Source organism: Lithobates pipiens, unplaced genomic scaffold, assembly GCF_037356315.1.
Source record: "Lithobates pipiens isolate NorthernLeopardFrog02 unplaced genomic scaffold, aLitPip1_a1.2 Scaffold_16, whole genome shotgun sequence".
Lineage (NCBI taxonomy): Eukaryota > Metazoa > Chordata > Amphibia > Anura > Ranidae > Lithobates > Lithobates pipiens.
Genome location: NW_027507748.1, coordinates 520,587,325 through 520,613,292, shown reverse-complemented (window position 1 = coordinate 520,613,292; position 25,968 = coordinate 520,587,325).

Genomic DNA, 25,968 nt, shown 5'->3' with positions numbered 1-25,968 from the left:
AAGATGCATGGCACGTACGTAATTTTGCCCTGTTTCAATGCACTAAGCAGATTGGCACCGTTGTCACACACCACTTTACCAACTGTCAAATTGAGCGGTGTTAGCCACTGATCTGCCTGTGAACGCAAAGCTGAAAGGAGTGCCGGGCCAGTGTGGCTCTTGGCTTCCAGGCACAACAGACGCAGCACGGCATGGCAACATCCTACCTGGCATGTCGAATAGGTTTTGGGGAGCTTGGGCGGTGCAGCGGAAGAGACGCTAGCAGCGGAAAAGGAGGAGTCAGCCGAGGAGGAGAGGGAGGAGGATGGAGTAGGAGGAGGAGGAGAAGAAGAGCCAGGCCTGCATGCAATTCGTGGCGGTAAAACCAAATCTACACGGGTGCCACGGGTTACATGCTTGATGGCCGTCAGAAGGTTCACCCAGTGGGCAGTAAAAGTGATATACCTTCCCTGCCCGTGTTTGCTAGACCACATGTCTGTGGTCAGATGTATCTTGGCACCGACACTGTGTGCCAGAGATACATTCACTTGCCGCTGAACATGGCCATATAGCTCTGGGATGCCCTTCTGTGAGAAATACTTGGGACCTTCTAATGTGGTGTTCCAATGGCCACAAATTTTCGAAAGGCCTCCGAGTCCAGCAGTTTATATGGCAGTAGTTGGTGGGCTATCAGTTCTGACAAGCCAGACGTCAACCGTTGGGCAAGAGGGTTATCCGGCGTCATCATTTTTTTTACGCTCGAAAATTAGGCCCACGGAAGACTGCCTTTTTGCAGAAAAACGTGAGCTTGGCATGATGGAAGGTGGAGTGGAGGACAATTGTGAGGAGAGAGGAGAAGGAGAAGTAGAAGACGAGGCTGGACGGTGAGAGCCTGGAGTGTGGCTTTGTGTGTTCCGTTGCTCCCACTGGGCTCGGTGATGGCAGCTCATGTGCCTTCTTAAGGCGGTCATCCCTAGGTGAGTATTGGGCTTACTGCGACTAATGCGTTGACTGCAAAGATTGCAGATGGCAACACTATTGTCAGCAGCGGACATGTTAAAAAAAGCTCACACTGCGGAGCCATGTGCCGGCGTCCTGGGAGCGCCAGATGTGACCGTACATGTTCGATGACTCGCTCCTGATACATTATCAGTCTGCTTTGTCCCTCCTGTGCAATGTAAGTTATTCCTGCTTCTCCTCCCTATCTGCTGGTCCATATCTCCCTCCGAACTCCCCTCCTCTTCCTCTCTTGTGGGCACCCACGTGACATCACTAGACACGTCATCATCGACGTCACCTTCCCCACCGCTATAATTAGAGATCTCGGAGTAGGCAGCAACACCGGGGACCAACCTCCTCCTTGGGCTGATCTGGGTACTGTCGTCAGACTGCTGAGTGGCGGTTTTTGCTACCTCCTCTTCCTGATCCAATGTCAAGAGTGGCTGCGCATCAGAAATGTCTTGATATGAATCGGAAAATAATTCCTGTGACTCAAGCAGAAGGCATGTGGTGGTGGTGGTGGTGTTGTTGGTGGTAGTGTCTTTGGGGGTGCACATAGCAGAGAGTGAAGAAGAGGGTGCAGATCGAGAGGATGAGGAGGGTGCAAAAGAGTAAGGCTGAGTGAGCCACTCAACCAATTATGGTGCTTCCTTTGACGTAATCGCACGCACCTTCTGCAATTTCCCACTTTGGCTCAAGCCTGTTGCTCCTGTCCTACCCTTACCTCCCCTGCGGAAGGGTCTGCCTCTTCCTCTGCCTGTCATTTTTTAAATGACCCTGTGACAAAACTCTCTACAGAAGTGCAGTATGTATGTGGAAGAAGGTATATTACACCCCGCTTCAATCTGTTGTTTTTGGGGGCCACTGGTCTATCACACCAGTTACAATACTTTTTTTTTGGATTGCGTTTGTTACTCTTTGTAGTTTCGCTGCAGAACCGCTCAGCAGTCACAATGCTGCACAGTGGAAACGCACTATACTATGCTTTCTATATGTGCAAGTATTTTATACGTGTATTACACAACTATATACTGCACATCAAATAGTACACCTATACCAGTCCTTAAGGACCTTTGTGGAACTAGTAGGTTGTGATTAGCAGACTGTACCTCACTCAACCCTATATACTGTAGTACGCTATACCTTACCAGTCCTTATAAGGACCTTTGTGGAACTAGTAGGTTGTGATTAGCAGACTGTACCTCAGTCCCTATACTGATAAAGGACTGCTGCAGAATAGGGCAGCAGTCAACAGTAGTGCACCTCAACCCTATATATTGTGGACCTATACCAATCCTTAAGGATTAGCAGACTGTACCTCACTCAACCCTATATACTGTAGTAAGCTATACCTTACCAGTCCTTAGAAGGACCTTTGTGGAACTAGTAGGTTGTGATTAGCAGACTGTACCTCACTCAACCCTATATACTGTAATACGATATACCTTACCAGTCCTTAGAAGGACCTTTGTGGAACTAGTAGGTTGTGATTAGCAGACTGTACCTCAGTCCCTATACTGATAAAGGACTGCTGCAGAATAGGGCAACAGTCAGCAGTAGTGCACCTCAACCCTATATATTGTGGACCTATACCAGTCCTTAAGGGTTAGCAGACTGTATCTCACTCAACCCTATATACTGTAGTACGCTATACCTTACCAGTCCTTAGAAGGACCTTTGTGGAACTAGTAGGTTGTGATTAGCAGACTGTACCTCACTCAACCCTATATACTGTAGTACGCTATACCTTACCAGTCCTTAGAAGGACCTTTGTGGAACTAGTAGGTTGTGATTAGCAGACTGTACCTCAGTCCCTATACTGATAAAGGACTGCAGCAGAATAGGGCATCAGTCAGCAGTAGTGCACCTCAACCCTATATATTGTGGACCTATACCAGTCCTTAAGGATTAGCAGACTGTACCTCACTCAACCCTATATACTGTAGTACGCTATACCTTACCAGTCCTTAGAAGGACCTTTGTGGAACTAGTAGGTTGTGATTAGCAGACTACCTCACTCAACCCTATATACTGTAGTATGCTATACCTTACCAGTCCTTAGAAGGACCTTTGTGGAACTAGTAGGTTGTGATTAGCAGACTGTACTTCAGTTCCTATACTGATAAAGGACTACTGTAGCAGAAGGGCAGCAGTCAAGTATAATATTCTTTCTATATTTGGAAGAAAGAATATTATACGTGTACAACCCTATTACCATACCAGTCCTGAAAAGGACAAAACACAGGCTTCTGCAACAATAACTTGAATAGCACTGCACTCAAAACTATATCCTGTACTACTACACCATACCAGTCCTGAAAAGGACTTTTGTGGACCTAATAGTAACAGCTAATGATTAAACTGACTGTCCCTCTCTGCTACACACAGCGTCCTGTCTGCCCCTCTCTGCAGTCTGCACTGACAAAAGACAATCTGCTGCAACAATGACTTGAATAGCAGTGCCTCAAACCTATATCCTGAACTACATCTACACCATACCAGTCCTTAAAATAACTTTTGTGGACCTAATAGCTAGCGATTTGGGTCACTGCAGTCTCTCCCTGCTCCACACAGCAACCTTTCCCTATAGTGACAGTAGAAAGAATGTAAAAATGGCCGACCGGATCGGGTCTATTTATAAGTTAGGGGGAATGTCCAATTGTCCATGTGCTGTAATGTCTCAATTGGCTGTCCTGTACCCCATGATGGATGTGTCATCATAGGTCAAAGTTATTTTACACAGTAAACACGTAAGTCCGCCGGGCGAACAGCGGCAAATCGCGAACAGCCGAAATTCGCCACAAACCGACTGCCGGGCGAACAGTTCGGCCATCCCTATTGAAGTGCATTGAAAGAGAGATCAAGGCCTCATGCACACTGCAGCTCAAAGAAGCTGCTCCTACAGGCATCAGATCTGTTTTGAGCTTTTACTTTTCTCTGTCTGTTTATTCCCATCCATGTTAGCCTATGTGTCCATACACACTGTTGGCTTTTTCAGACGTTTACAAGCATATGAGTAAAGTTGAGCGTACAGTTCGGCCCGAACATTGGCTGTTTGCCCCCGTTCGGGGAATACTCAAATTTGCAGTTTGCGGTTTGCCCCACCGAATGCCCTGCACTGCATTGCGTGCTGCACAGAAAGCTTTGCCCAATCAGGGTGCAGTATAAGCTAGTTGTTAAGGAGCAGGGCCAGGAAGCCAGCCACTGTGTCCTAACCAAATAATGAGTCATTAGCTGTCATATGTCTGGTAAAAAAATGTTGATGGGGACAAGGGCCTCCTCCCCACAACCATGGCCAGTATTTGTGGGAGTCTGCGGGTGGGGGGCTTATTGGAATCTGGAAGCACCCTTTGCCCTTGTACACACGGTCGGAGATTCCGAAGGAATGTGTCCGTTCAGAGCGTTTTGGCGGATATTCCGACTGTGTGTGGTCTGCATCGGACATACTCCAGTCATGTGTAGAGAATTCCGATCGGACAAAGTGCCACGCATGCTCAGATCAAATTCCTACACCAAAGCAATTGGCTACTAGCCTGAATGTAGTCCCGTCGTAACGAAATAACGTCATCACGTTCTGAACGATCAGATTTTCCGACAACTTCGTCCGACCGTGTGTATACAACAGTTTCGGACAAAATCCGTCGGACAAAATCCGACGGATTTGGTTGTCGGAATCTCTGACCGCATGTACAAGGGCTTTAACAAAGGGCCCCCAATCCTGGCTCCCCATGTGAATGAGGATGGTAAGTGTAAGTGTCAAAAAGTAATACAAACACAGAGGCAATTCCTGCATTAAAAAATAAAAAAACAGTGCCTTCCCCGATGTAAATCCATCATCAATCATGCTGCCCGTTGCACACAAAAAATAAAACAATAAAAATGCTCTGCCAACATGAAGACTTACTGCCTAATGCAGGCAAAGTCATTTGACAATTCTTATATAGGTAAGCAGTGGGGCCATCTGGCTATGTCACCTAGGGGCACCATCCCCTTATGACATCATGAACCAGTGCATGCTGGGTCAGAGACATCAGAAGGGGCAGTGCCACCAGGTGACATAGCCAGGTGGCCTTGCCCCTTAGCTTACCCCCATGTAAATGGGGTGTCCATTCTCCTAAAAAGTGTCAAAAAGTAATAAAAACATAGTGACAGTTTTTGACAATTCATTTATTAAAAAATGTCAAATGGCTTAGCCTGCAGTAGGCAGCCAGCCTATATGTTGGTTTGGAGAGGTTGAATTTTATTTTATTTTTCGGGTGCGGTGTGTGGCATGATTGACATCAGGGGATACTGCTTTTTTATTTTTTAATAAATGCATTGTCAAAAACTGTCTCTGTGTTTTTATTCAGGGAATACTTAAATTTGCAGTTTGTGGTTTGCCCCGCCGAATGCCCTGTACTGCATTGCGTGCTACACAGAAAGCTTTGCCCAATCGAGGTGCAGTATAAGCTAGTTGTTAAGGAGCAGTGGCAGGAAGCCAGCCACTGTGTCCTAACTAAATGGTGAGTCATTAGCTGTCATATGTCTGGTAAAAAAATGTTGATGGGGACAAGGGCCCCCTCCCCACAACCATGGCCGGTGGTTGTGGGAGTCTACGGGTGGGGGGTTTATCGGAATCTGGAAGCACCCTTTAACAAAGGACCCCAGATCCTGGCCCCCCATGTGAATGAGGATGGTAAGGGTAAGTGTCAAAAAGTAATACAAACACAGAGACAATTCCTTCATAAATTTTTTTAAAAAAACTGTGTCTACCCAATGTAAATCCATCATCAATCAAGCCGCCCGTTTTACACAAAAAATAAAACAATAAAAATGCTCTGCCAACATGAAGGCTGACTGCCTACTGCAGGCAAAGTCATTTGACAATTCTTATATAGATAAGGGGTGGGGACACCCCCTTATGACATCATGAACCAGTGCATGCTGGGTCAGTGACATCAGAAGGGGCAGTGCCACCAGGTGACATAGCCAGATGGCCTTGCTCCTTACCTTACCCCCCATGTGAATAAGCATGGTGTCAATTCTCCTAAAAAGTGTCAAAAAGTAATAAAAACACAGAGACAGTTTTTGACAATTCCTTTATTTAAAAAAATGTCAAATGGCTGTCTCTGTGTTTTTATTACTTTTTGACACTTTTTAGGTGAATGGATAGGGGTACTTATGTACCCCATGCTCATTCACATGGGGGGGGGGCAAATTCTGGGGGCTTCTTGTTAAAGGGGGCTTTCAGATTTCAAAAAGTCCCCTGCTCGCAGACCCCAACAACCACCAACCATGGTTGGGGATGAGGCCCTTGTCCCCATCAATATGTAGAGGTGCTGGGGGGGTCCACACTGTTTTTTTTTCTTTTCTTTTTTTTCAATAGCCTGATGCCAGCAATTGCAAGTCATTTGAATGTGATTTGACTCTTATAGACTTCAATGGGGTTTGCCGTTTGGGTTAGAACTTTTCCCCTGTTCAGGAGTTCTGCTGCGAACAAAACAGGGGGGTGTTCAGCCCATCTCTACATATAAGTTTACAACAACAAAAACAACCTTTTTTTATTTTTGCATGTAAACTTCTGAATGCACTTATAGTGTGCATAGGCACATAGGAAAACATGGAGGAGAGGCAGAGAAACGTAAAGGTTTAAAAAGCTCTAAAGCCTGTAGAGCAGCTTCTTTGAGCTGCAGACCTTAAAGTTTAAAAAGAACAAATGGTCTAGGCTGCCCTCTGCATGGTTCACTTTTCTCCACAGGCTTCAATGTCTTTCTGCATTCCTGTTTCTTCATGTGATTGTTATACATCATATTAACAGGACATGAGACCATTTACTAACAAGCCAGAAAAACCATCGGTATATAGTAAAAGCTGAAAAAAATACACTTTTTTTTTAATTTTTATGTAGCTGCAGAAAAACTGTGCTTTTTAGTGGTGATATGTATGGTTTATGAATGATTTATCCTCTGGGATGTCTCTACTGAGCGTGTCCCACCAGCAGGTTTTTGCAAACGAAAGTAATGATAGAGTTCTTTCTATTCAGTCTCCTAGAATCAAATTTCCAGCAATAATCTTTATATAAACAAAATACAATTTACCATTTCCTAAAGATCTACACAGCTTGTGTCTATACAAGTAATGTATAGAATTTCCATTTAAAAAACAGCCCAGTAGGAAATCAGTGCTTAGAATTTTTTCTCACTGAATATTCAACACTTACATCTATAAATATCTACTCCAGCTGTGACACCAAAAACAAAAATGCCAGATGATTAGATGCTATATGACTCAAAATGTTAATATGAATATTTCTGAAATGCGAAATAAACTGTACATAAATAGATATGTACCTTTAAAAGGTTACCACAAATTTAAGGGGCGTATTTAACAAATGGCAAATCCAATAGCCTTTGCTGGCCTAGATTCCTCGCTAATAACATGGGTCGATGAATGTTTAAATTTTGATACTTCTTGTCCATTAAAAAAAAAAAGTTTGTTCAGGAGTTTTAACATGGGGCCCATTTGATTATTTAGGATTGAATATTTTTTTTAGAATCTGTAAACTGCAGCAAGCAGCATTTTTTTATTCCATTATACAAAAACACACGTAAGTGAAATAGCATAGTGATAGTGCATGCCTATGTATATGGGTGTGTGTTTAGGGAGAATATTATGAAAGCATATCTAAACCCAACAATAAAAACGTTTTCAGCAAGTGCAGAAAATATTTGTTGATCTGGCCATTTGCCATTAGTTTAAAACAAAGCAAAAACATACTTAAAAAAAAAGTCTCAATATGGAAATTCATTAACAATCAAGTCATCTATGTGTATCTAGGAACTTCTGCGCTCTATGGGAAAATCAGAGGAGAGCGAAAATAGCAAGTGAACAAAGCAGCAATCACTAAATGAGTTGTCTCTCACTGGTGAAAATAAAATAAAGAAGGTGTGATGCGCTAATTTCAAAAAGTTAAATAGCCACAGTAAAACCAATAATGTGCGATTAAGAAATTATATAAAGTGCAGCCATGCATGAATAAATGAAAAAGTGACTCTGTGCATAATCTATAACAATGAGCTTAAAAGCCAAAATTAAGCTACAATAGATCATAAAGTGACTATATGTGCAAAAACACAAATTCACCATAAGTATCAAAATTCATATACATCATTGTGTAAACATCATTAAATGTGTAAAAAGTTGAACCAAAATATTAATGTGAACAATAAAAAACAACAAATTCTTGATCCAAGTGACAACCGTGATTCGTAATGGAGTGTCCCATACACAATCAGATAAAATCGTGCAATTCGGTAAACACACTAAATTAAACGTGCAACGTGCTGGGCAGCCAATCCATCCGTGATGATCCATGCAAATAGTGCTAATGCTATGCAATTACCTCACTGCTGTGGGTAAACAGCAAAATTAGTAATGGACACCAGAGTAGCCAGGGATGATTGCAGGGATGGCTGTATATCAGGCTCTTTTGGAAACTTCTCTAACTTCCTCACTTGTGTTGAATGGTGGATAAACTCAGGGGAAATAGACCAGAGAGAGCCGCCATAGTGTAGTATTTAAAATCAAGTCATCTAGCAATGCAGATCCTCTTCAATCACGATGAATGATGTCCAGCAACCTGCCAAAAGAACAAACATGTCTATGTACCCCTTACTCATGAGCGGATTTATATTGTGGCTCCCTTATATTTGAAGAGGCTTCCAGGATCCAATTCACACCTGAGGTTATGGGAAAGAAATCCTTGTCCTTATCATATGTGTAGTGCTGGCTCTTGACGAGCAGGCGGTATGTTTTATTTCCAAAGTTAATTTTCCTGAAACCACAGTTGGGTTTGGGGGCTAATTTTCAAAATTTCTGGTTTCAGTACCAGTCCAGCTGGGTTGCACTGGGTTCTCCTTGACCGCAGGTGTCGCTGTCACTGCCGGCAAGTTTAAGAATGCAGTTTAGCTGGGTGTATTGAATGCCACTGTTCTCTCGGTACAAACCCAGTGGGAGTGTTCACCTGCTGTGCATTCTGGGAGGTGGTATTTAAGGTACTGACATCACGTGCTTTGGGGTTTCGGAGATTATTTTCTGTCTGTTTGATAAGCGTGTCAGCTTCAAGAGCTGCCATTTTGGCTTGCTTAATAGTATTGTTCATCCTATTCACTACCTCATCCACAATCAATGTAGGGGATTTCCAGGCTCTTGCAAGTGTTTGTTTTGCTGTGGTGAATAAATTAACAATTCATTTTAATTGGGCATGTGTTAGAAAGTCTGGCTTTCGATTGATGAGTGCCATTGAGGGATCAGGGGTAATGGATATTCCTAACATTTTAAATGCTATAGTAAAGATCTCATTCCAATAAATTTGAGCTTTGTGACATGACCACCAAATGTGGAAATGTGTTCCTAACTCAGCGCATCCACGGTAGCAATCTGATGAGTAGTTATGCACATATTTCGCTATTCTAGCCGGTACAAGGTACCATCTTATTAGTACTTTATAATTCGCCTCTACCGCTAATATATTGGAAGAGGCTGTTTTGGTTGTTAACCAGACTTCATTCCATTGTGTGGTTTCCAATGTTTGTTCTAAGTCCACCTCCCATTTCTCGCCATAAGCTGGTTTCACTGTTTCAGGTTTAGCTAACAATTTAACATATAAGGTCGAGATTATGCTCCTAGCATGAGGGTCGTTTTTGCAATATTTTTCAAAGTTAGTTAAATTAGTTAGTGAACTGTCTGTGGTTAAAAGAGGCATAAAGACATTTTTGATCTGGAGGTACCTAAATAGTTCTGATTGCAGTATTCCATAATTATCACAGAGGGTTGGGAAAGGGATAAAGGACGAGGAATTCACAAATTTGTGCATCTGCAGCATATCACTTTTGGCCCATGCTCTGAAAGATCTAGGAAATACCCATGCTGGGTAAAATGCAGGGTTTTTGTAATAAGATAGTAGAGGATTATGTAATGATTGCAACTGATTTCTGAGTTTGTATCTGTCCCATAGGGAAAAAAATGTTTGTAATTGGATTACGCAACCTTCTACGATCTCTCGGTGAGAGCCAAATCAGGTTTGCCATTGACAAGGGATCACATTCAGCAGCTTCAATCGATACCCATAGAGGGGATTCTTGTAGTGCATGATAATTAGTTAATGATGCTATATGTGCTGCTCTATAATAAGATGTGAAATTAGGACAACCTAGACCTCCATTTAATTTAGGGAGGTAAAGTGTGTGTACGTGGTCTAGAAGAATGCATTTGCTTTTTTCTGTATAATTCTCAGGTAATAGGCAGGAATTGGAATTGGTAAGACTCTGAAAAGGTACAATAATTTGGGTAAGATTGTCATTTTTATTGTGCTGATTCTTCTGAACCATGATAAAGGGAGGTGGCTCCAAGATTTCAACATATCTGTGATATTTTTTAACATTGGGGGGTAATTAGCTGGAAAAAGATCCAAGAGTGATGCAGTGAGGTGCATTCCTAGATATGGAATGGATTTATCTGCCCAGGTAAAGGGGAGACCTACCTTAGCTGAACTTAATTCTAAATTTGAAAGAGATACATTTAGTGCTACACATTTCTTGGGATTAATGAAAAGACCAGAGAAGGTAGCAAGGTCATCAAGTATTGGCATTAGGTTAGGGCCTGATACTTGTGGCGATGAAAGAAATAGGAGGATATCATCAGCGAATAGAAACATTTTGTGTTGAAATCCCCCTACTTCAATACCTGTTATGGTGGGATCTGATCTGATCTGTTGGCAAGTGGTTCTATAAGAAGTGCAAATAACAGGGGTGATAGCGGAGCCCTGCCTAGTGCCCTTTTCAATATTAAAGGTATCAGATTTATAACCTGCATATTTAACATGTGCTTTAGGTTTATTATATAGTGCCTTGATCCAGTTAGTAAAATTTGGGCCAAAACCCCACTTCTGTGATGTGTAATGCAGGTAGGACCAGGATATAGAATCAAAAGCCTTTTGAATATCAAGTGAGAGAAAGCAGGAGGGAATGTGACGTGTTTTGGCAATTTGTGCTAAAAGAACTGCTCGGCGTACATTATCGCCTGCTTGTCGTGTTGGCATAAAGCCAACTTGATCACGATTTATAAGTGTGCCAATGAATCTACTGAGAAGGGATGCTAAGATCTTTGCAAGAATTTTGATATCAAGATTTAGCATAGATATAGGTCGGTAGTTAGTACAAGAAGTATCATCGGACTGTGGTTTGGGAATCATACATATGATCTCCAATAAGGATTCTTATCTAAATGATTTATTTTCGAGTAAATCATTGAATGCCTCTGTAAATATAGGGGAAATAGAGTCTGAAAAGGTGTGGTAGTATAATGCAGAATAACCATCTGGTCCTGGTCTTTTATTAATTTTTAACTCTTTGATGACCTTTTCTACTTCCTCTGCCATGATAGGTATCTCAAGTTGTGTTTTTTGTTTTTCAGGTAGGTTAATTTGTAAGAAGAAGGAATCTGCTTTGTTTGAATTTAATGTACTTGATTCCGTGCATAGTGTATTTAAGTGAGAACGAAATTTGTGAACGATTTTAAGGGGGTTGCTTGTATATGTTTTTAGATAGTTTTAATCTAATCGGTTTAAATGAGTTGAGAGTAAAAGTATTCTCGCGCCTACCAATGTGTCCTAAAACTAGTGGGGTTGCAGCAAAACACCGGCAGGGGTATACACCCTCCCCAGATTAAGTAATAATGGTTAAGAAATGGTGTTGCGCTCCGACTACATAAATCTAATTAAATTAACATGTACTCAAATGACAACCAAAACAGTAATAAACTAAAGTGTGGAACTGTATGTTTAAATAAACTCAGAAAATGTGCATAAATATTAAAGTGCAATACACCAGGTCACATTGTGCGCTTGACAAAAAACTTGATATGAGAAATCCTCTATAGATAACAGTGAGATAATATTAAGTATATATCCGAATATATAGATGATATGACAAAAAACAAAAAAAAAAAAAAAAAAAAAACCTGAGTGTCGTTATAAAAGTGCAAAACAGATCAAAGAATACACAAAATACTAATAATCCATGTGTAGTGTGTCACGTGTCTGAACAAAATACTAATAGTCCATAAGCAGTGAAATGTGTGTTTGAGCAAAAATTCCAAAAACAAAAATAAAGTGAACTATAGTTATATAGAGAGCATATCCATTTAATGATAAAATGCGTCCATTTGGTGATCAACAAAGCAGTATCCTGCGTGCTCCAAAGGCAGGGGGTGGATTCCACCAGTGCTCCTATCCGTATAATATCCTCACACTAGGTGCAGTAATTACCTTACCTTACTGCTGTAAGGTAAACAGCATTTCCAAAGTGACGCTTGTTGTCCAATGTAGGTTCAGTAGGTGATGTAATCCTGGACTCTCATTCACCGTGGGCACGTTGTAACATGCAGAGAAAGCAAGGGGAACACTCCAATAGTGAAGTACGTATTCACAATTTATTGGGTATAAAACGAAGGTAAGGTACTCACATTTAAAACAATAATAAAAGCACAACTTAAACGAACGCGTGTCACGTTCGCGCTTCCGGACGTCACTTCCGGTGTCCTTACTGGCCAATTGTGTTCCTACGCGTATCGTCAAATGACTTCATCAGGGAATAACAACTGGGGTAAGGGCGAACGTATAAATAGTGTCAGTAATTAGCAGCCATTTTTGTGAAGTCCATTGTGGCCCCATCTACGGCCATTTTCTCGTGGGCTAATATATATAGAGTAATGGTCAACGGACGTGACAGTGACAGGAAATGTGCAAGCCTCACTTGCGATCATTTTGTGGGGGTATTTTTTATTGTAGATTATCATTAACTGTTATAGCCCGCTGGGAAATACCCAGGAAACATTATTCTTATTGGCGCAGCCCCGAAGGTAATAACAGAGCAACCCTTCTCATTAGCGTACCTGCGCAATAACGTTCGTTTCTAAAATGACATCTAGCATAAAACAGCAAAGAGGAAAAGTATAGGCAATACTGGGCGAATATATTAAAATTGAAAGTGATTAAATAAAAACAAAAAAGCTACACTAGTAAAACCATAGTCATAAAATTATTATGTGTAAGAGATATCGGTAATTATATAAAATCTTAAGGTGTGTGGTATAGCATGGCCAATAATTGGGAATCAGCTATTGGCGATATAAATTATCAACAGGTCCATTTAAAAAGCAGTGATGTCTAGGAGGGAGACAGTGATCTAAAACACACTTACGACTATTTACTAGATCACTAGCAGTGTATAAACTGAGTGATATGGGAAAAAGTTAAAAGTTATAGCTAAGATTGTGTATATATGAGATCAACAATATATTGGACTAGGATGTAAGAATTCCATGATAACGGCCATCATAGATGGTCCTAACGGGAGTCATAATCGATCTCCAAGAGTAACACTAAAAACATAAACTGATTAAAAAAAGGGGAATAGAATATATATAAAAATAGAATAGAATAAGATAGAATATGTAAAAATATCAGAATCACTCTGATATGAGCATTGTAGTTTAGTATGAGCGGTAATCATAATCGATCTCCAAGAGTAACACTAAAAACAGAGACTGATTAAAAAAAAGGGGAATAGAATATATATAAAAATAGAATAGGATAAGATAAAATATATCAAAATATCAGAATCACTCTCAATTTAGGAGAGGACACCGGAAAAGAGATCCAAAATTCACATAATAGTAATTTTAAAAACATCCTAACAAAAGAAGCTTATAAATAATGTAGTCAAAAATCACTAATAAAACAATTAAGGTCAAAATCAATATTGAGTCCCTGGGGCGCAAAAGTGTCTAAAGTGAAAATCCATCTAGACTCTGCCTGACTTAGTGTTCTGACCTTATGGCTCCCTCTCCAATGTCTTTTGTAGGGTTCGATACCCCAAAACATAAGCTGGGTAGGGTCCTTGTTATGGTGTGTGCAAAAGTGCCTGGAAACGCTGTGCTTGTCGAAGCCATTAATGATGTTTTTAACATGCTCTTTTATTCGTACCCTTAAAGGTCTTTTGGTGCGGCCTACGTATTGCAAGCCACAACTGCATTGCAACACGTACACCGCTCCCTCGGTATTACAGCATACGAAATCTTTTATTTCGTACGTGTTCCCAGTGCTTGTAGACGTAAAATTAAATTTCTTTTCAGCTGGGCGTTTTGTTTTTAAGCATGAAAAGCACCTTTTACATGGGAAGAACCCTTTACCAGTGAAGAAAGTCAGGCCTGTGGGTGGGGGGTCGGGGACGTTCTTGACTATCTTGTCCCTTAAAGTCTTTGCCTTTTTGTACACAAATTTCGGGTATTCAGGCAACAATTCCTGTAAGTGTACATCTAAGCGTAGGATGTGCCAGTGTTTTCTGATAATCTTTTCAAATTTCTTGTGTTGAGCGTTGTAGTTTAATATGAGCGGTATCCCATCCATCCCTCGTGCCGGGGTGGTTTTATCTCTAATTAGAGTGGTTCGATCCATATTTTCGACTTCTGTAATTTTCTTTCTAATGTCTTCATTGTCATATCCCTTATTTATGAACCTCTGGCCTATCTTTTCAGCCTGCAGGCGGTAGTCCTTAGTGTTTGTACAGTTTCTGCGTAATCTTATCAGTTGACCCTTAGGAATATTACACAGCCAGTTGGTGTGATGGCAGCTACCTCTTGGCAAGTAACTATTCCTATCGACATTTTTGAAATGGGTCTTTGTATATAATTTGTTATTATTTTGTGTCACTTCTAGATCTAGGAAAGATATTGATCCGGTACTCACTTCCCAGGATAGTTTAATGTTTCTGTTATTAATATTTAGTCCTTCCAAGAATCTAACTAGGCTGGTTGTTTCGCCTCTCCAGAGTATCAGAATATCGTCTATATACCTTTTATATATAGCCAGTTCTCTGGGTCTGTTGGTATATACCGCTTCATCTTCCCATTGGGCCATGAATAAACATGCCACACTGGGAGCAAATTTGGCTCCCATCGCCACTCCAGTTCTTTGATGGAAGTACTCACGGTTATGCCAAAAATAACTGTTTTTAAGGCAAAAGTCCAGACATTTGACCAAATATTTACGCTGGGAGCACGACAACGTGCTGTACTTTCTTAGGCCCCATTTTACAGCCTCACAGGCTTGATAGTGTTGAATCACCGTGTACAATGAAGAGACATCAACTGATGCCATAGTCCAGGGTCCTTCCTCTTCAGGTAGTTATGACTCCCGTTAGGACCATCTATGATGGCCGTTATCATGGAATTCTTACATCCTAGTCCAATATATTGTTGATCTCATATATACACAATCTTAGCTATAACTTTTAACTTTTTCCCATATCACTCAGTTTATACACTGCTAGTGATCTAGTAAATAGTCGTAAGTGTGTTTTAGATCACTGTCTCCCTCCTAGACATCACTGCTTTTTAAATGGACCTGTTGATAATTTATATCGCCAATAGCTGATTCCCAATTATTGGCCATGCTATACCACACACCTTAAGATTTTATATAATTACCGATATCTCTTACACATAATAATTTTATGACTATGGTTTTACTAGTGTAGCTTTTTTACTTTTATTTAATCACTTTCAATTTTAATATATTCGCCCAGTATTGCCTATACTTTTCCTCTTTGCTGTTTTATGCTAGATGTCATTTTAGAAACGAACGTTATTGCGCAGGTACGCTAATGAGAAGGGTTGCTCTGTTATTACCTTCGGGGCTGCGCCAATAAGAATAATGTTTCCTGGGTATTTCCCAGCGGGCTATAACAGTTAATGATAATCTACAATAAAAAATACCCCCACAAAATGATCGCAAGTGAGGCTTGCACATTTCCTGTCACTGTCACGTCCGTTGACCATTACTCTATATATATTAGCCCACGAGAAAATGGCCGTAGATGGGGCCACAATGGACTTCACAAAAATGGCTGCTAATTACTGACACTATTTATACGTTCGCCCTTACCCCAGTTGTTATTCCCTGATGAAGTCATTTGACGATACGCGTAGGAACACAATTGGCCAGTAAGGACACCGGAAGTGACGTCCGGAAGCGCAAACGTGACACGCGTTCGTTTAAGTTGTGCTTTTATTATTGTTTTAAATGTGAGTACCTTACCTTCGTTTTATACCCAATAAATTGTGAATACGTACTTCACTATTGGAGTGTTCCCCTTGCTTTCTCTGCATGTTACAACGTGCCCACGGTGAATGAGAGTCCAGGATTACATCACCTACTGAACCTACATTGGACAACAAGCGTCACTTTGGAAATGCTGTTTACCTTACAGCAGTAAGGTAAGGTAATTACTGCACCTAGTGTGAGGATATTATACGGATAGGAGCACTGGTGGAATCCACCCCCTGCCTTTGGAGCACGCAGGATACTGCTTTGTTGATCACCAAATGGACGCATTTTATCATTAAATGGATATGCTCTCTATATAACTATAGTTCACTTTATTTTTGTTTTTGGAATTTTTGCTCAAACACACATTTCACTGCTTATGGACTATTAGTATTTTGTTCAGACACGTGACACACTACACATGGATTATTAGTATTTTGTGTATTCTTTGATCTGTTTTGCACTTTTATAACGACACTCAGGTTTTTTTTTTTTTTTTTTTTTTTTTTTTGTCATATCATCTATATATTCGGATATATACTTAATATTATCTCACTGTTATCTATAGAGGATTTCTCATATCAAGTTTTTTGTCAAGCGCACAATGTGACCTGGTGTATTGCACTTTAATATTTATGCACATTTTCTGAGTTTATTTAAACATACAGTTCCACACTTTAGTTTATTACTGTTTTGGTTGTCATTTGAGTACATGTTAATTTAATTAGATTTATGTAGTCGGAGCGCAACACCATTTCTTAACCATTATTACTTAATCTGGGGAGGGTGTATACCCCTGCCGGTGTTTTGCTGCAACCCCACTAGTTTTAGGACACATTGGTAGGCGCGAGAATACTTTTACTCTCATTTCTGATTTAAATACCCATTCATTCTTGCTGCCACAATGGAAGTCTTTTCCTTTATGGAAAAAAGGAAAATCAACCTAGAGCAGGTTTTCAATAGTTCAGACCCGAATGGCACTAAAAGTGGTGGCCTGGAGAGCCTAATACGCAGGTTAGCCCATAACATGGAGAAGAAGGTGAGCCTTTGGTGGGATATAACCACCTTCGAGCAATACCAAAAGGACAAGATAGTCCCTAGACGTCTAAGATGGGACGTCACACCAAATGACGGTCTTACGGACCAAGAATCGATTGATGAATGGTTCGCCTTTTTTAATGGGAAAGGGTTGGAATTACTGGACTTCCTAATCAAAAGGAAGCAAAGAAAACTAAATAGAATAGATCAAACGATAGGAGAAATAAAGGGAGAACTGGAGACACATAAGGATAAGTTGGAACTCACAACTATGATGACACAACTAAATAAAGACCTTGTGAAGAAAGACAGGGAAGTGCAAGCAAGGAAAAGTAAGAAATATATTAGAGATATTAATGATTTTAAAAATGAAGATGTTTTTAAATGGCAAAGACAAGGAGGGATCTCTGATCCTATTTCTACATTTTCCACGCCTGAGAAGAACATGTCACAAGTAAACAGGCTAGAGGGACCACAACAAAATGATCAACAATATATAAACAAAATGGAGGTATCTAGATATCCGAGACAAGAAGAGAGCCGAAATGACTATAATTATTCGACTCCACAGAGGAGTGATAGGAGACCACCTCACCCCAACCAGACCCCACAAAATGGAGGTAAAAAACCATACTGGAAAAACAATAACAATTCCAATAGGAGGGGACAAAATAATAACTACAACAGACCGGGCTATGACCAAAGAGATAACAGAGGCCCACCGCAAGGAGCATATGGACAACGAGGAAGGAGCCCACCACAGAACTATGGAAATGGCCATAGAGACAGTTGGGGCCCACCTCAGGGCCATACCTACTCTCATGATCAATATTCGGTACCGACGTACAATCACTATGCCCCATTAAGGGACCACTATGAGGAGAATAGAGACGGGAGAAGCCATAATTACTATCAGGACGCCTATCAAAATAGGCCTTTTTTAGGGAGAGGTATGGAGACTCACCCACAGAGACGTCCAAACGATACCAGGGACATAAGGAGAAGTCCACCAAGAAGAGAGGAAAGAGGGCCGGAAAAAGATTACAGACAAAGAAGAGACTGAAAGGGGAGGGGATCTTCAACCTGAGTGGGCAGCCCTTATCTCAAGAGGAAATAGGTGTACTCGATAAAGGGCTAAAATACGCTCCCACTAAGAATATGGACAAATTTGAGACGTATCTAGGAGTACAAAAATATGTTAGGACATTAAACATTAAAAAATATCTAGCGAGCAATCCCATCAAAAAACGCATCCAGGTAGCGGATCAGGATGTGACACATAGTGAATTAAGGAATAGATCGGTGTTCAACCCAACGGTCTCCAACAATAAACATGTTGAAGTATTCAAAAAGGTAGTGCTACAAGATCTCAAGGACCTAAAAATCAAGAAGCGTGAGGATCCAAAGTTTATGAAAAACGGGATTAAGAAACTATCAAAGCGGAAAGATATCGTTATCCGACCCGCCGACAAGGGCGGAGGAATTGTCATCCTCTCAAAAGTACAGTACTGCGATAATATGAAGAAGCTACTAGGAGATAACACTACATATACAAAACTAACCAAGAATCCCATGTTTAAATGTAGGAAAGAACTTGAACAGGTAGTTCACCTTGGGCTGAAAAAGGATATCCTGAGCAAAAAAGAAGCCAAATACCTGATTCCAGAGGCATGCAGGACTCCGATTATTTACGCCTTACCAAAAATACACAAGGATAAAATTGATCCCCCGTTTAGGCCCATAGTGAATGGGATTGACTCCCTCACCTCTAGAATGGGGGAATACATAGATAAATTCTTACAACCTGTGGTCACAAAAACCGAAGCCTATCTGAGAGACACGAAGCAGGTATTGCAAATATTAGAAGAACTACCTGAAGAGGAAGGACCCTGGACTATGGCATCAGTTGATGTCTCTTCATTGTACACGGTGATTCAACACTATCAAGCCTGTGAGGCTGTAAAATGGGGCCTAAGAAAGTACAGCACGTTGTCGTGCTCCCAGCGTAAATATTTGGTCAAATGTCTGGACTTTTGCCTTAAAAACAGTTATTTTTGGCATAACCGTGAGTACTTCCATCAAAGAACTGGAGTGGCGATGGGAGCCAAATTTGCTCCCAGTGTGGCATGTTTATTCATGGCCCAATGGGAAGATGAAGCGGTATATACCAACAGACCCAGAGAACTGGCTATATATAAAAGGTATATAGACGATATTCTGATACTCTGGAGAGGCGAAACAACCAGCCTAGTTAGATTCTTGGAAGGACTAAATATTAATAACAGAAACATTAAACTATCCTGGGAAGTGAGTACCGGATCAATATCTTTCCTAGATCTAGAAGTGACACAAAATAATAACAAATTATATACAAAGACCCATTTCAAAAATGTCGATAGGAATAGTTACTTGCCAAGAGGTAGCTGCCATCACACCAACTGGCTGTGTAATATTCCTAAGGGTCAACTGATAAGATTACGCAGAAACTGTACAAACACTAAGGACTACCGCCTGCAGGCTGAAAAGATAGGCCAGAGGTTCATAAATAAGGGATATGACAATGAAGACATTAGAAAGAAAATTACAGAAGTCGAAAATATGGATCGAACCACTCTAATTAGAGATAAAACCACCCCGGCACGAGGGATGGATGGGATACCGCTCATATTAAACTACAACGCTCAACACAAGAAATTTGAAAAGATTATCAGAAAACACTGGCACATCCTACGCTTAGATGTACACTTACAGGAATTGTTGCCTGAATACCCGAAATTTGTGTACAAAAAGGCAAAGACTTTAAGGGACAAGATAGTCAAGAACGTCCCCGACCCCCCACCCACAGGCCTGACTTTCTTCACTGGTAAAGGGTTCTTCCCATGTAAAAGGTGCTTTTCATGCTTAAAAACAAAACGCCCAGCTGAAAAGAAATTTAATTTTACGTCTACAAGCACTGGGAACACGTACGAAATAAAAGATTTCGTATGCTGTAATACCGAGGGAGCGGTGTACGTGTTGCAATGCAGTTGTGGCTTGCAATACGTAGGCCGCACCAAAAGACCTTTAAGGGTACGAATAAAAGAGCATGTTAAAAACATCATTAATGGCTTCGACAAGCACAGCGTTTCCAGGCACTTTTGCACACACCATAACAAGGACCCTACCCAGCTTATGTTTTGGGGTATCGAACCCTACAAAAGACATTGGAGAGGGAGCCATAAGGTCAGAACACTAAGTCAGGCAGAGTCTAGATGGATTTTCACTTTAGACACTTTTGCGCCCCAGGGACTCAATATTGATTTTGACCTTAATTGTTTTATTAGTGATTTTTGACTACATTATTTATAAGCTTCTTTTGTTAGGATGTTTTTAAAATTACTATTATGTGAATTTTGGATCTCTTTTCCGGTGTCCTCTCCTAAATTGAGAGTGATTCTGATATTTTGATATATTTTATCTTATCCTATTCTATTTTTATATATATTCTATTCCCCTTTTTTTTAATCAGTCTCTGTTTTTAGTGTTACTCTTGGAGATCGATTATGATTACCGCTCATACTAAACTACAACGCTCATATCAGAGTGATTCTGATATTTTTACATATTCTATCTTATTCTATTCTATTTTTATATATATTCTATTCCCCTTTTTTTAATCAGTTTATGTTTTTAGTGTTACTCTTGGAGATCGATTATGACTCCCGTTAGGACCATCTATGATGGCCGTTATCATGGAATTCTTACATCCTAGTCCAATATATTGTTGATCTCATATATACACAATCTTAGCTATAACTTTTAACTTTTTCCCATATCACTCAGTTTATACACTGCTAGTGATCTAGTAAATAGTCGTAAGTGTGTTTTAGATCACTGTCTCCCTCCTAGACATCACTGCTTTTTAAATGGACCTGTTGATAATTTATATCGCCAATAGCTGATTCCCAATTATTGGCCATGCTATACCACACACCTTAAGATTTTATATAATTACCGATATCTCTTACACATAATAATTTTATGACTATGGTTTTACTAGTGTAGCTTTTTTGTTTTTATTCAATCACTTTCAATTTTAATATATTCGCCCAGTATTGCCTATACTTTTCCTCTTTGCTGTTTTATGCTAGATGTCATTTTAGAAACGAACGTTATTGCGCAGGTACGCTAATGAGAAGGGTTGCTCTGTTATTACCTTCGGGGCTGCGCCAATAAGAATAATGTTTCCTGGGTATTTCCCAGCGGGCTATAACAGTTAATGATAATCTACAATAAAAAATACCCCCACAAAATGATCGCAAGTGAGGCTTGCACATTTCCTGTCACTGTCACGTCCGTTGACCATTACTCTATATATATTAGCCCACGAGAAAATGGCCGTAGATGGGGCCACAATGGACTTCACAAAAATGGCTGCTAATTACTGACACTATTTATACGTTCGCCCTTACCCCAGTTGTTATTCCCTGATGAAGTCATTTGACGATACGCGTAGGAACACAATTGGCCAGTAAGGACACCGGAAGTGACGTCCGGAAGCGCGAACGTGACACGCGTTCGTTTAAGTTGTGCTTTTATTATTGTTTTAAATGTGAGTACCTTACCTTCGTTTTATACCCAATAAATTGTGAATACGTACTTCACTATTGGAGTGTTCCCCTTGCTTTCTCTGCATGTTACAACGTGCCCACGGTGAATGAGAGTCCAGGATTACATCACCTACTGAACCTTCATTGGACAACAAGCGTCACTTTGGAAATGCTGTTTACCTTACAGCAGTAAGGTAAGGTAATTACTGCACCTAGTGTGAGGATATTATACGGATAGGAGCACTGGTGGAATCCACCCCCTGCCTTTGGAGCACGCAGGATACTGCTTTGTTGATCACCAAATGGACGCATTTTATCATTAAATGGATATGCTCTCTATATAACTATAGTTCACTTTATTTTTGTTTTTGGAATTTTTGCTCAAACACACATTTCACTGCTTATGGACTATTAGTATTTTGTTCAGACACGTGACACACTACACATGGATTATTAGTATTTTGTGTATTCTTTGATCTGTTTTGCACTTTTATAACGACACTCAGGTTTTTTTTTTTTTTTTTTTTTTTTTTTTTTTTTTTTTTGTCATATCATCTATATATTCGGATATATACTTAATATTATCTCACTGTTATCTATAGAGGATTTCTCATATCAAGTTTTTTGTCAAGCGCACAATGTGACCTGGTGTATTGCACTTTAATATTTATGCACATTTTCTGAGTTTATTTAAACATACAGTTCCACACTTTAGTTTATTACTGTTTTGGTTGTCATTTGAGTACATGTTGGTTTAAATGAGTTATTTGTTGATCTGAGTGTCCTCGCCAGGTATGTGCCTGGTTTGTTAGATTTCATGAAGAAAGCATGTCTGGAACGGCGCAGTGATTTATCAGATGATTCTGTAAGAAAAAGATCATATTCCAGGCGTGCCTTCTCTAAATTATTTTTAGTAGTGGGATTAGGATTGCTTTGGAAAGCTAAGAAAAAGGAGTTAAATTGTGTTTTTAATTTACATGCAAGATTTCTGCGTTCTTTATTGAGTATTCCATACTGCTGCTGAAGTGTTCCCCTCGAGACCGGTTTATGTGCTTCCCACAATGTTATTGGGGAAATTTCTGCGCTTTTGTTGAATGTTAAATATTCTTTCAGAGCATGTTCAATTTTGTGACAATATAAAGGGTTTTTAAGTAATATCTCTGGTAAATACCATGTTTTATCTTGTGCTTTAGGTATGGCTGATGCAATAGTTGTTAGGATTGCATTATGGTCAGACCATGGGATGGGAATTATATTTGATGAGAGAATCTCAGGTATCATTCCTGTGGTCAGGAAAATGTGGTCAATATGACTGAATGTTTGATGAGGGTTTGAAAAGTAGGTGTAATTTCTTTTTGTTGGATTATTCTCTCTCCATGAATCAATTAAATTGTGTTTAGAAAGGAGTTGAGAGAGAGATATTTTAGAGTGGTTACGGGGTGGAGTATATGGTGTTTTGTCCAGAAATGGTAGGAGACCCTAGTTGGAATCTTCATATACAATCATTGTTCCCAGTCTATTTGCATTAGCTACTTGTAATAGATGTGTTAAGAAAGAAATTGGCTGTTTGTTAGGTGCATAATAAGAAACCACAGTTACTTCTGTGTCCAAAATGTGTCCCGTAAGGATTAGATATCTTCCTTCCGGATCCTTAATTTCCAAATGAATTGTGAATGGAGCGGACCAGTGGAAAGCCACAAGAGTTCCACGTTGTTTGGCATTGGCCGAGGCAGTGAATATTTGTGGATAGGATGAACTAAAAAATGTAGGCGTTGATTTTACTGTAAAATGAATCTCTTGCAGGCACACAATGTGTGCATTTTTTGCTTGGAATGACATGAACTCCATCCTCGTTCTTAGTTTAGGTATGCATTCAAATGTATTGTTGCTAGTAAATTTATTCAATAATTGTGTGTAAACAATCTGTGTGTTGTGGTGCACTGAAAAAATACAGATGCATTTGCAAACAGAGCTGCCTTATGCAAATCACATGAACGCACTGTGCATTGCATGCTAACTTAATGTAAAAAAAACACACCACAAACGTTTGCTCCTGGCCAAAGTGATGGGAAATCTCCCCACTAGGGAAAAAGACTAGACATGTGCAGTTTGTTTCATTCTGAATAGAATTTTGGACTAATTTTCATTTTTTGGAAATACGGATGTATCCGAATTTCCAGATTACTATAGTACCGAATTTAAACAAATCCAAAATAATGAAAAAAACTTTGGACGAAATTTGAATTGATTCAAATATGTTAAATCTTTTTTAATTGTTTTTAAATACTTTGATTTTGAATAGGTTTGAATTCAGAAAATGTTTCGAATTCGAATCGTTTTCCAATTTCCATATAGAATAAAATAGAATAGAAAATAAAGGAATAGAAGAGGAAAAAAATTAAATAGAAAAGACTATAACAGAAGATAAAAGAATATAATAGAGTAAAACAGAACAAAATAGAATATAAATTAAAAGAACAGACTAGACTAGAATAACATAGAAAGAATATAACCTTCTTCTGAAATTAGAATTGCAAACAGAACAAATTTGAATTTGAATAGATAAGAGATGAATAGAATAGAAAAAAGAATAGACTCAAATAGACTATAATAGAATAGAAAAGAATAGAATAAAAAATAGAATGGGAAGAATAAAATAGAATAGAAAAGAATAAAATAGAATAGAAAATAACAGAATAGTATAGACTAGAATAGAATAGAAAAAAATAGAATAGAATAACATAGAAAGAATATAACCTTCTTCTGAAATTAGAATTGCAAACAGAACAAATTTGAATTTGAATAGATAAGAGATGAATAGAATAGAAAAAAGAATAGACTCAAATAGACTATAATAGAATAGAAAAGAATAGAATAAAAAATAGAATGGGAAGAATAAAATAGAATAGAAAAGAATAAAATAGAATAGAAAATAACAGAATAGTATAGAAAAAAACAGAATAGAATAGAAAGAATAGAACCACCTTCCAAAATTCAAATTTTGAATAAATTTGAATTACAAATAGAATAGAATAGAAAAAGAATAGTATAGAAAATAAAATAATATAATAGAAAAGATCAGAACAAATACAAAAACAATATAATAAAAAAACATAGAATAGAATAGAAAGAATATAACCATTTCACAAAATACTAAAAGGATCAGTTTTTTGAATCATAATAAAATAGAAAAGATTAGAATAGGAAGGTGGTTATATTAATTTATTCTGTTCGATTCCATTGTTTTTCTATACTATTCTGTTTTTTTATTCTATTTGAATCTAATCTTTTCTATTCTATTCATATTTGAATGGATTCTATTAGATTTTTTGGAAAATGGTTACATTATTTCTATTCCATTCTATTGTTTTTTTAAATCTATTCGAATTTCAGAAGATGGTTATAATCTTTCTATTTTATTCTATTATTGTTTTTATTCTAATTATATTCCTTTCTATTCTATTCCATTATATTCTGTTCTTTTATTTTCTATCCTATGTTGTTCTGTTTTACTCTTTCTATTCTATTCTATTCTATTTATTTCTATTCTATTTTATTCTCTTTGAAAATTGGAAAACTGTTTGAATTCAAAACCTTTTCGAATTTGAAAACTATTCGAAATTGATTCAAAAACTATTCAAAAATCATTGAATTCGAAAAAATTTTGAATTCGAAAACTACTCGAAAACTTTTCAAATTCGAAAACTTTTCAAAACGATCTGAATTTGAATTCAGAAAATTTGAATCGTTTTGAATACAAAAAATTAAACAAATTCTAAAAATGAATTAAGTGGATTAAACTAATTTAACTAAACACATTATTCCAGAGCAAAAAAAAAATTAAAAGTAAGCAGCTACAAACACTTTAATAAGGACACTTACTTGTCCAGGGCTCCCATGATGTTGGCCCCCCCGAGGCCGATACGTCCCTTGTATCGTGTCACGGCGCCACCATCCTCACTAATGCAGGCCCAACATGGTCGAATTTTGAATGAATTTTCTTTTCAAAATCCGAAAATTTGTTTTTTTTGTCATCCGATGATGCCACCATTGATTTTCGAAATTCGGCCGACCAAGCCTTCAATTTCACCTCATGTTGCTACAAAAAAGAATTTTCTTGGCTGGGAATCTTCTTTTCTCGCTGTAAATTTCCTTTTATCTCCGTAAATTTTCTTTTCTTATTACATTTCTCGCACGATTCTCCCATCATTGATTAGA